Below are 12,229 nucleotides of genomic sequence, written 5' to 3'. Positions count from 1 at the left end.
TGGAAAAATCAGTGATAAATTCCAATTCACTCAGTGTGTGATTTGGGCAAGAAGCAGTATTGACTGCTTTCTTTGTACAAGGCAATACAATAAGCACCTTCTTAGAGGGGGTTAGTGAAGAGAAATAGACCTTCAAAAAGCTTATACTACAACTGGAGGGGAACAAAGAGGGGAAAAGAGGAAAAGAAATTGCCATTAATGAGCATCTGCAAAGCCCTGTGGTGGCCTTCCCCTGTGATGTGTACTTTGTGTACCATACTACTCTGAGATCCTCTTGCAAGTGATAGAAACTGATTCCATAACATTTAAACAGAAAGGAAATTTATAGTTAGCCTACCAAATCTAAGAAATAATGGGGAACCAGGTTCAAAAAATGATAAGGAATCAAGGAAATCTAAGCAGGAGAGATTTGGCCCTGATTAAATATTCTGATTAAGGTTATACTGCTAAAACTTCTTGCTGTAATACTGGGACTGTTGGAAACTCTTCATCCCACTGGACACTTATCACTGCCCCCAGAAAGTAACCTTTGTTCCCGGCATCACTCTGCCTGTTCAAAGTTCCAGGTGATAGTGTGTTTGGACAAGTTTGGGTCTTGTACTCATTTCCAACAGTCGGGAAGGAAATGGTCCTCTCTACCTTACTAGAAGGAAGGCAGAACCCTGCCCTCAAACAAGACCGATGCACTGGTGAATGGGGTTTGAAATGGACAGAAGATTTGGATGTTGGGCAGCTATCAGAATAGCAAGTGTTCACTGCTGTCTACCACTTTGTATTCCTAATATCTATATGTACCACTTATCCTTTACGTTAAAACAAACATTTCTATATCGGAATAAATCCTCCTGCCTAATAGAAAACAGTGACTACCATTACCAGTACTATTCAGAGTAGCAAATGTGCTCATCTTCCCAAAGGGAAATGACTCAGCATCAATAGTTGCTTCATTCAGCTCCAATACAAAGATCTCTTGATGATATTTATTCTTCCTCTAGTGATGATATAATCTTACCCTTCTGTAGTGTAACTACGGACTAATTTGTGAACCAAGTCACCAACATATTCCATACGTAACAGTGTCATAAAAAGGGGAGAAGAGGTGACAGTAGTACAGGTGAGAACAGCTTGGAATACAGAGCATTTAATGATAGAACCATCATTCCCAAACATCGAAGTGAGTTGGAATAATGAGCCAAAACTGTCAGTTTAATAGAGATAATAAGTAAAATTTCTAGGTTCAAAATAGCAGTCTAGTTCAAAATACACAAATACAGAATTAGAAAATCATATTTAAAACATATCACATAAAAACAACCAAAACAAAACAAGGGGACTTGAGTTGACTGCAAGTATGGTGAGAGTAGTCTTGTTTCCAGTAGTCATGTATGAATGTAAGAGTTGGACTCTAAAGAAAGCTGAGCACTGAAAAATTGATGCTTTTGAACTGTGGTGCTGGAGAAGACTCTTAAGAGTTCCTTGGATTGCAAGGAGATCAAACCAGTCAATCTTAAAGGAAATCAGTCCTGAATATTCACTGGAAAGACTAATGCTGAAGCTGAAACTCCAGTACTCTGGCCACCTGATGCGAAGAACTGACTCATTTGAAAAGACCCTGATGCTGGGAAAGATTGAAGGCAGGAGAAGAAGGGGTCAACAGAGGATGAGATGGTTGGATGGCATCACTGACACGATGAACATGAGTTTGAGTAAGCTCCGGGAGTTGGTGATGGACAGGGAAGCCTGGTGTGCTGCAGTCCATGGGGTCGCAAAGAGTCAGACACGACTGAGCGACTGAACTGAACTGAACTGTGTCTTTTTCATATGACTTTATTAATCTTTGAGAGCTTTCTTGCTTTCTGGTAGAGGATGATCCAAGCTACCTGGTATATTTCTACACCAAACCTAGACTGAAATGTTTCTCTAAGGATCCTTAATTTTCCTTAGTGAAAAAATACAGAGAGCAAGAACAGGGTGATAGAGTGCAAATGGAGTACCGTTGTTCCTAGGTTATTGCATCGTCAAAGGTACGAAAGTTTTCTTTTAAAGCTTACATTGATATTTCTAATTCTGTTCTAGAAGTACAATAGTCCTATTTAATTTGAGTAATTCTACAATTGCAGCACTTTTTTCTCTGACACAAGCAAGAATAATTTTTATTTTCATTATTGAACTATGAGTTCTAAGATATCCACCTCAAGGTCAATATGGACAATAAAATACTGAGTAAAGCCCAGTATTTTCTGGTTAGTCACTTTTGTTTTGAGCAGTGAGCCCAGAAGGGATGTGTATTCCAGCTACTTGGTTCTAGATTCATTCTTCAGCCTTCATTCTCCATAGCTATGTAATGGTGTTTGTTTGATAGGTGGTTTGCTTCACTTTTTTCAACTGGTTTTGAGTCTAGGTCTTTGGCATCCTCTTCACAGCCAGTTCAGTATTCTCAGAAGTGCAAGATTTGGGTCACTGCTCTTCTTAGTTCTAATAAATAGTTTTGGAAGGGAGTCCCACAGCTAATTCAGTTCACTCTTTGAGGATGGAAAGTTTCCCTGTGTCGTCGACAATGAAAAATATGAATTCATTTATCCAAGGGATTGCTGGGCAAAGTGATTCCCGCTTCTCTTTCATTTCTAGTAAGTAAAGTAATTTAAAACTTATCTCTCCTAAATTTTGCCCTATCATAAAACTCTTTAAATATATCTGAATCTCCTTCCTAAGCTAAAAGCACTTCCTAGTGTATACCACACATTTTCTCATTCCCTTAGCAACCTGATATATCATGGAATGTTTTATTTGCATTTTATGATCCAGTGATTGTCCCAGTGAGTACCACTTCCATTTAGCATCAGACAAGTTCAAAGCGTTTAATTTTCTGTTTTCCTTTTCTTCTTTTTGCATGCTCATGCTCAGTTGTGTCCAGCTCTTTGCAACCCCATGGACTGTAGCCTGGCAGGCTCCTACATCCACAGAATTTTCCAAGCAAGAATACTGGAGTGGGTTGCCATTTTCTCCTCCAGAAGATCATCCCAACCAGGGATCAAACCTGCGTCTCCTACATCTCCTGCATAGGCAGGTGGATTCTTTACCACTGAGCCATCTGGGATTGTATGTAGGCAACAATACTTTGGCCAACTGATGCGAAGAACTGACTCATTTGAAAAGACCCTGATGCTGGGAAAGATTGAAGGTGGGAGGAGAAGGGGATGACAGAAGATGAGATAGTTGGATGGCACCACCAACTCAATGGACATGAGTTTGAGCAAGCTTTGGGAGCTGGTGCTGGACAGGGAAACCTGGTGTGCTGCAGTCCATGCAGTTGCAGAGTTGGACACAACTGAGCGAATGAACTGAACTCAACTGAACATTACATGTAAACTCAATTTTGATGTTTCAACTGAAAGTCTTCCCCTTGGCTCATGATCCAAGATTCATTTATTCTGAGTATATCATCTGATAAATTTTCATTTATCAAAAACATATTTATCCTTTAATTTAATTACAGATGCTGCTGCTGCTGCTGCTAAGTCACTTCAGTCGTGTCCGACTCTGTGCGACCCCATAGATGGCAGCCCACCAGGCTTCCCCATCCCTGGGATTCTCCAGGCAAGAACACTGGAGTGGGTTGCCATTTCCTTCTCCAATGCATGAAAGTGAAAAGTGAAAGTGAAGTCGCTCAGTCATGTCCGACTCTAGCGACCCCATGGACCGTAGCCTACCAGGCTCTTCCATCCATGGGATTTTCCAGGCAAAAGTACTGGAGTGGGATGCCATTGCGTTCTCCAATTACAGATGACACTGATGTAGAACTTCAATTTTTCATGGGTCTTTGGATAAATAAAAGTATTCCTTACTATGTTATAAATTCAATCTTCCAAAAACTACTTCAGAATATCAGAAAATAAGCAGACTATATCAAAATGAGGCAGTGCAACAGAAATATTATTTTTCTTTATGTTACTTTATGTATATTTACATAAATATATTTCAATTAAAAATTGAAGTGAAAATATGCAATTACTTTATGTTAAAGTAATTGCATATTTTCACTTCAATTTTTATGTCTTTTATCCTTATAGAGAAAAAACACAAAATCACATTTAATTTCCCAGTTGCATTATACAATATAGGAGTAGTTACCTTTGAAATCTAACAGGTTTTTAAATAAAAATGATCATCAAATTTTGGAATAAATATTTAAAAACTCACCACATTAATTTTTGTTGTTGCTATTTTTCAATCCTGGCTTTCTAGAACTGGGACTTTTATTATTAATATTTAGGACAGATTTAAACCTTTCACTTTTTTCCCTTCTTAGACTCAGGCCCAAGATGTCTATCTTTTCCATGACCTTATTTTTTTCTTATTAGTACAAAGTTAAATTTCTCTTCTTGAGTTTCAGTCTTTGATATAAAAAAGTACTCATTTAAAACAGCTTAATTCATATAATATTTACCTTTACATACATAAATTTATATCATTCTATTTTTTAGCTAAATATACAAAATACACTCAAGCAAAATGTTCACATTCTTCATATGTGCTTCTAACCAATAAAGTTTCATAGTTTCAATAAGTGTATGGATTTTTTAAAGTTAATTGCTTATTGTTGCCTTCCTACCCCCACAAAAGATGCGCAATCTTTATGTGTGTATGCTCAATCATTCAGTTGTATCTGACTCCTCACAACCCCATTGACTGTAGCCAGTGGATTTCCCAGGCAAGAATACTGTAATGGTTTGCCAATTCCTACTCCAAGGGATCTTCCCAACCCATGGATCAAACCCACATCTCATGCATTGGGAGGCTGATTCTTTAACCACCGTGCCATCTGGGAAGCCCATTTTCTCATTCTTTAGGTTCTAAGATCTCTGAATTTTACATTCTGAATTTTTAAAAAATACATTAGTAGTCTGCCCAGTGTCGTTTGTCTTGCTTTTCCATTTCTTGTATTTTTCTGTTTTGCTAACGCACACACACTTGCTGATGATCACACATATTTAAATATAGTAGTCCATTTTTACCTATATCCCGTGACTTTAAAAGCAAGGTTCAGGCATGGAAGTACTGACTTCTGTGAAGAGACTTCTGGGGAGGCCCTTGTCCGGTTCTGGGTGGGACACTGTAGGACTGCGCTTCCTCGGGAGAGGATCAGCACCCATTACTTCTGGCTGGTGTCTTCTAGCCCATGGGCAGGTAGTGATCACATCTCAGGAACTTAATTTTATTTCCAGACAACCTACAAAATACTTCTTTTCACCAATGGGAACCTCATGGGAAGGCAGATTTGGGGCTAAGAGTGAAGGTTTACAGCTGGGCTTTCATTACTTTTTAATAACAGTTCCATTTCCCCACAGGAATGTCTTTGAAGAAGTTGTATTTGCACCTGTTGGCACCATACAGATACCTAAGAGGATTCCTCTGAATTTTTCCTTCATGCTTTTAATGATTTTGTGATCTCTTTTGGGTATCTGAGGGGATGGAAGTTGGGAATTTGTCCTTCTCAAGAAAACCATGACTCCATCTGGCAGTAGTTTCATGCTGAGTCTAAGACCATCATGTCTCCCAAAACCACTGGGTCCCACATTTATTTTGTTTGAAGGGTGACCCGTGAAGTTAGGCAACAAGGCAGCTCTGTCAGGACTCTGCTACAATTTGGGATCATAACTGATTAGCAAGATCAACTGATTCACAAGATTAATTTGGCACAATTCAAACTGATACAGAATGGATTGCAAAATGGTTTAAAGACATATGGAGGAGGTGAGGTGTTTCCTTTCCAGTTCTTAAACTTGAATCAAGATCCATACATGGTAAATTAATCTAATCTAGGGACAACTCAGGTAACACAGCAGTAAAGAACCCACCTGCCAATGCAGGAGATACAAGAGATGCAGGTGATCCCTGGGTTGGGAAGAGCCCCTGGAGGAGGAAACAGCAACCCATTCCAGTATTCTTGCTTGGAAAATCCCATGGGCAGAGGATCCTGACAAGCTACAGTCCATGGGGTCGCAAAGAGTCAGACGTGACTGAGCGTACATGCATACAGGGACAACCAGGCACATAAAGATATTTAGAGCAGGAAAGGGATCTTAAAGACCAGACAGGAAGACAGACAAACTCAGTTACTGGTCTGTTGTGGGAAAAAAAAAAGCCTAGGCATCTGTGCACTACAGAAGGGAGATAAGAAGGAGACACAATAAAGAGGATTAGAAAATAAAGGAACAGAGGTTTAACCATTTGCTCACTCCCTCCTATTCTGCTGACCACCTCTGCCTTCTCAGGGTTTGTGATATCCCAGATTCTATCAAAATCACATCAAATTTTTGTGGAGAAAAAAATGACACAGAATTTAAAAATAGGTCCATACTCTTTGATAAGAACTGCATTGCAAAAAAAAAAAAAAAAGAACTGCATTGCAAGAAGGAAGGAAAAGAGTACTTACTGGATTGTAACGAGGTGACCACCACACTCCTGTTTTTTAACACATCAAAATGACAGGCTTTCCTTAAAACACAATTTCAACCTTAGACCCTTTCTTAGAAAGTCTTTGTGATTAGCAGCGAAAGTCAGGCCTCATGACACTCAGGTAGGGGAAAGAACTCATGACCCTTAGGGAAGAAAGTCAAAAGAACTGATATATAATGTTAAACTCACAAAGAGTTTAACTATAAACACAAAGAAAAAAAAAAGCTTTTTGAAAGAGAAATATATGCCTTTGGCAAACCTTTGAAAGGAAGCACAGTGCTCAAGTGGTAAAACACCATGGATCTATCATTTTTTGAGACTTGATTCCTTTATTTCCTCTTGCCAAGCAGTGCTATCTTATTAGGAAGGACTGATTGTTTTTCAATCGGTACCTCAAGTTTTTCAAGGAGTACGTTCAAGTTTTTTTTCAAGGAGTACATCAAGATCATATATCATCACCCTGCTTATTTAATTTATATGCAGAGTACATCATGTGAAATGTTGGGCTGGATGAAGCACAAGCTGTAATCAAGATTTCCAGGAGAAATATCAATAACCTCAGATATGCAGATGACACCACCCTTATGGCAAAAAGCAAAGAGGAACTGAAGAGCCTCTTGATAAAAGTGAAAGAGGAGAGTGAAAAAGTTGGCTTAAAACTCAACATTCAGGACTCCCTTGGTGGGCCAGTGGCTAAGACTCTGAGCTCTCAGTGCTGGGGCCCTGGGTTTGATCCCTGGTTGGGGAACTAGATCCCACATCCCACAACTAAGACCATGTGAGGCCAAATAAATAAATAAGAATAATATTTTTAAAAACCCTCAACATTCAAAAACTAAGATCATGGCATCCAGTTCCATCACTTCATGGCAAATAGATGGGGAAACAATGAAAACAGTGATAAACTTTATTTTCTTGGGCTCCAAAATCACTGCAGATGGTGACTGCAGCCATGAACTTAAAAGACACTTGCTCCTTGGAAGAAAAGTTATGACCAACCTAGATAGCATATTCAAAAGCAGAGACATTACTTTGCCAACAAAGGTCCATCTAGTCAAGGCTATGGTTTTTCCAGTAGTCATGTATGGATGTGATACTTGGACTATAAAGAAAGCCGAGCGCCAAAGAATTGATGCTTTTGAACTGTGGTGTTGGAGAAGACTCTTGAGAGTCCCTTGGGCTGCAAGGAAATCCAACCAGTCCATCCTAAAGGAGATCAGTCCTAAATATTCACTGGAAGGACTGATGCTGAAGCTGAAACTCCAATACTTTGGCCACCTGATGTGAAGAACTGATTCACTGGAAAAGATCCTGATGCTGGGAAAGATTGAAAGCAGGGGTAGAAGAGGATGACAGAGGATGAGATGGTTGCATGGCATCACCAACTTGATGGACATGAATTTGACCAAGCTCTGGGAGTTGGTGATGGACAGGGAAGCCTGGCATGCTGCAATCCATGAGGTCACAAAGAGTCAGACACAACTGAGCAACTGAACTGAACTGATTGTTTTTCATCAAATGTCATCTACCTGACAATGGGTCAGGGTGGCTCTGGACAGAACCTCTGAGTTCAAGGGAGGAGAGAAGATGATCTGTGAGATCCCTTCCCCTGCTAAGATTCTGCAGATGCCACTATAGCAGTCAAACTCAGAATAAATAGGAATGGAAAAAGGGGATGCAGGAAAGAAATACATCTGACAGGAAGGGCCCAATGTAAAACCACAGGTGGCTTGGCAACCTCAAAGTTGGGATCATCAGCAACTGACATTTCAGTCACTCTATATCATTACCTTCTTGTCATTAATTTTGGTATCTTGTGACTAGAGTTCTTTCAAAAGGATATATTTCCCAACTCTCCTGTGGGGAACATGAGCCAAAGGAAGTGGGACACCATGAAGTGACTGTAACCCTGGAGTTCAGCAATTCTACCCCCAGGGTTATGTTAGAGTATTCAAAGGCCAGCAGGCTTTTCCTGTTGATCCGCAGCATCAAGTAGACCACTATCCAAAACAGTATCCTAAACTGTGCTGAAAAAAGTGCTGGTGAAACAGGCACTGATAGGAGGAAGCAGAGAAACACTGCCATGTTTCAGCCGTATGGTCTTCCAGCCCCCTTGCCAGCAGGTTAGAACAGTGAAGCCTGTTCCAGGGGAATGTCATTGCTGCAGCCCTTGGTGGCCATGAAAACTCAACCCTATCCTCAATGGAGACATTTTGTATGAACAAGGCAGGACACAACTTCCATGCTCCTAGGTCACTGGTGCATTCAGCAGTGCAATAGGGAGGGACTTTGCAGAGATGAACTCAATATTATTGCAATATGCAGACTTTAGAGAAGGCACTGGCACCCCACTCCAGTACTCTTGCCTGGAAAATCCCATGGATGGAGGAGCCTGGTGGGCTGCCATCTATGGGATCGCACAGAGTCAGACACGACTGAGCGACTTCACTTTCACTTTTCACTTTCATGCATTGGAGAAGGAAATGGCAACCCACTCCAGTGTTCTTGCCTGGAGAATCCCCAGGGACGGGGGAGCCTGGTGGGCTGCCATCTATGGGGTCACAAGAGTCGGACACAACTGGAGACTTAGCAGTAAACCCAAGGGTCCCCAACTCCAAATCACTAAGTCAAACAATGTCTTTCCACCTTTTTGAGATACCTGAGGATTGTTCTGTGAGAAACTTAACTAAAAGATTCTGGATTCAGGGATATGAGGCCTAGAGGAGAACAAGATGAGGAACAAATTACATAGGGGGAAGGAGGTTAAATACATGAGTCTTCAGACTAAAAAACACATTAAGTACCCATCACAATAAATGAAAAAGGGCTCACATCAAATTTTACTACTGTGAAACTTCAGAATATCAGAGTTAAAAAGAAGATCCTAAGAGGTTCCAGAGAGAAAAACAAAAGTAGATCTCACAGAGAACCAGGAATAAAAGTTTAAGAACAATGGCTGAGAACGAAAAGACAAGGGAACAATGCCTTAAATACTCTGATAGAGATGTAAAAAAAAGTTTTATCCAAATTTTTTTTTACATTTTGTAAAAAGATTTATACCTAACCAAACTATTAAGTACGAGAGTAGCAAAAAGACATTTGAGACATAAAAAATTTCCCACAAATGCCTTCTCAGGAAGCCAAAAGACAATGTGTTTCACTAAATGAGGAAGTAAACCAAGAAAGAGGAAGAATGGAAATCAGGAAACATGAGAGAGGTAAAGGGAATTCCCAGGATGACAGCAAAGGAAGTGCTAGGACCACAGCTGTGCAGCAGACCAAGAAAGTCACCAAACCAGAACAGAGCAAGAAGTCAAGACTCTCAGGGTATTTGTATGTGGAAGTGATATCTCCCAAGAAAATATTAGGATGTATTAATATAGATTACCTGATAGATTTGATCTTGGATGACATTGCATACAGAGGTATTTTACAGAGTTCTTGTACAGTTTGGGAAGACTGAGTGCTCTTAATACTCAACAAATAAAAGAAAAGGCTATCATTAACTCCAAGAAAAACAGAAAGCTGCAAAAGAAAGGAACTATAATCATAGTGTTCTATCTGATTTAGCAGTGAGTTTTATTTCAATAATTAATAGAATATGAATTAAAAATTGATATGTAATTTTCTCAAGAAATAAGGAAAAAGAAAAGGAAAGCAGTGTAAATAATTTAATTCATCTATCATTATGGGAAAATAATAGGTAATGTCAAAAACTGATGTATGGATATCAATATAGGCATATGACACCAATATAGCCATCTTATTTACAAATGAAAAAGTAAATCACAGAAGCAATATCTGTAATAGTTCAATATTTTTACCTGGGGAGCTTTGAGAAGCATGGCAAAGTTAGAGGAAGAGGTAATGGGAAGAGCAAAAGAATATTGGTTCTTGTGATAAGCTTTCTAGCATCATTTGACTTTCAACTATTTTCTTGTTATACTTACAGAACAATGTTATTTTCAAAAAATTAATTTATTCCTTATATTTAATTTTTATTCTTCAAATATTGATTTTATAATACAGCACTGAGCTCTATTAATTTGTCTTTTTAGTTACCTACTCCAGTTCTTTGGGTCTCTATCAGGTTACAGATATATTCTTGGGAGCCCTTGGTTACTGTGTCTGTATTCATTTTAATTGTAATTAATACATGCAGGCATACTTCATTCTACTGACTTGTTTTATTGTGCTTCACAGATACTGCATTTTTTATAAATTAAAAGTCTGTGGCAACCCTACATCTAGCAAGTCTACTGGTGCCATTTTTTCTCTAATAGCATCTGCTTACTTCATGTTTCTGTGTCACTTTATTTAGGTAATTCTCCAAAAATTTCAAAGTTTTTCATTATTATTATGTTTCTTATGGTGATCTATGATTAGTAATCTTTGGTGTTATTATTGTAATTTGTTGGAACACCACAAACCACACCCATATAAGATGGGAAACTTAATGGATTAAGTGCTGCTGGTGTTCTGACTGCTCCACCAACCAGCTGTTTCCCTGTCTCTCTCTTTATCCTCAGGCATCCCTATTCCCTGACACATGATAATATTAAAATTAGGCCAAATAATAACCCTACAATGGCTTCTAAGTGAAAGGAAGAGTCATATATTTTTCACTTTAAATCAAAAGCTAGAAATGACTACACTTAGTGAGGAAGACCTGTTGAAAGCCAAAACAGGGCAAAAGCTAAGTCTTACGCAACAAAAGTTATGAATGTAAATGTTCCTGAAGGAAATTAAAAGTGCTATTCCAATGAATATATGAATGACAAGCAAAACAGCCTTCTGGCCAATAAGGAGAAAGTTTTAGTGGTCTGGATAGAAAATCAAACCAGCCACAACATCCCCTTAAGCCAAAGTCTAATCCAGAACAAGGCTCCAACCCTATTCAATTCTATGAAGGCTGAGTGAGGTGAGGAAGCTGAAGAAGAAAAGCATGAATCTAGCACAGATTGGTTCATGAGGTTTAAGTAAAGAAGCCATCTCCGTTGTATAAAAGTACAAGGTGAAGCAGCAAGTGCTTGATGTAGAAGCTACAGCAAGTTATCCAGAAGACTTAATAAACGTAATTCATGGAGGTGGCAACACTAAAAAGTTTTTCAGTGTAGACAAAACAGTCTTATTTTGGAAGAAGATGCCATCTAAGATCTTCATAGCTAAAGAGTCAATGCTTGGCTTCAAAGCTTCAAAGGACAGGCTGACTCTCTTGTTAGAAAGAGAAGTTGAAATCAGTGTTCATTCAGCATTCCAAAAATCCTACGGTCCTTAAAAATTATGCTAAATCTACTCTGCCTATGCTCTACGAGTAGAGCAACAAAGTCTGGATGACAGCACATCTACTTACAACATCCGTTCAGTTCAGTCGCTCAGTCGTGTCCAACTCTTTGCAATCCATGAATCGCAGCACGCCAGGCCTCCCTGTCCATCACCAACTCCTGGAGTTCACTCAGACTCACGTCCATTGAGTCAGTGATGCCATCCAGCCATCTCATCCTCTGTCATCCCCTTCTCCTCCTGCCCCCAACCCCTCCCAGCATCAGAGTCTTTTCCAATGAGTCAACTCTTCGCATGAGGTGGTCAAAGTATTGAAGTTTCAGCTTTAGCATCAATCCTTCCAAAGAACACCCAGGACTGATCTCCTTTAGAATGTACTGGTTGGATCTCCTTGCAGTCCAAGGGACTCTCAAGAGTCTTCTCCAACACCACAGTTCAAAAGCATCAATTCTTCGGCACTCAGCTTTCTTCACAGTCCAACTCTCAC

Source organism: Bos indicus x Bos taurus, chromosome 9, assembly GCF_003369695.1.
Source record: "Bos indicus x Bos taurus breed Angus x Brahman F1 hybrid chromosome 9, Bos_hybrid_MaternalHap_v2.0, whole genome shotgun sequence".
NCBI lineage: Eukaryota > Metazoa > Chordata > Mammalia > Artiodactyla > Bovidae > Bos > Bos indicus x Bos taurus.
This window is presented reverse-complemented; position numbering follows the sequence as displayed.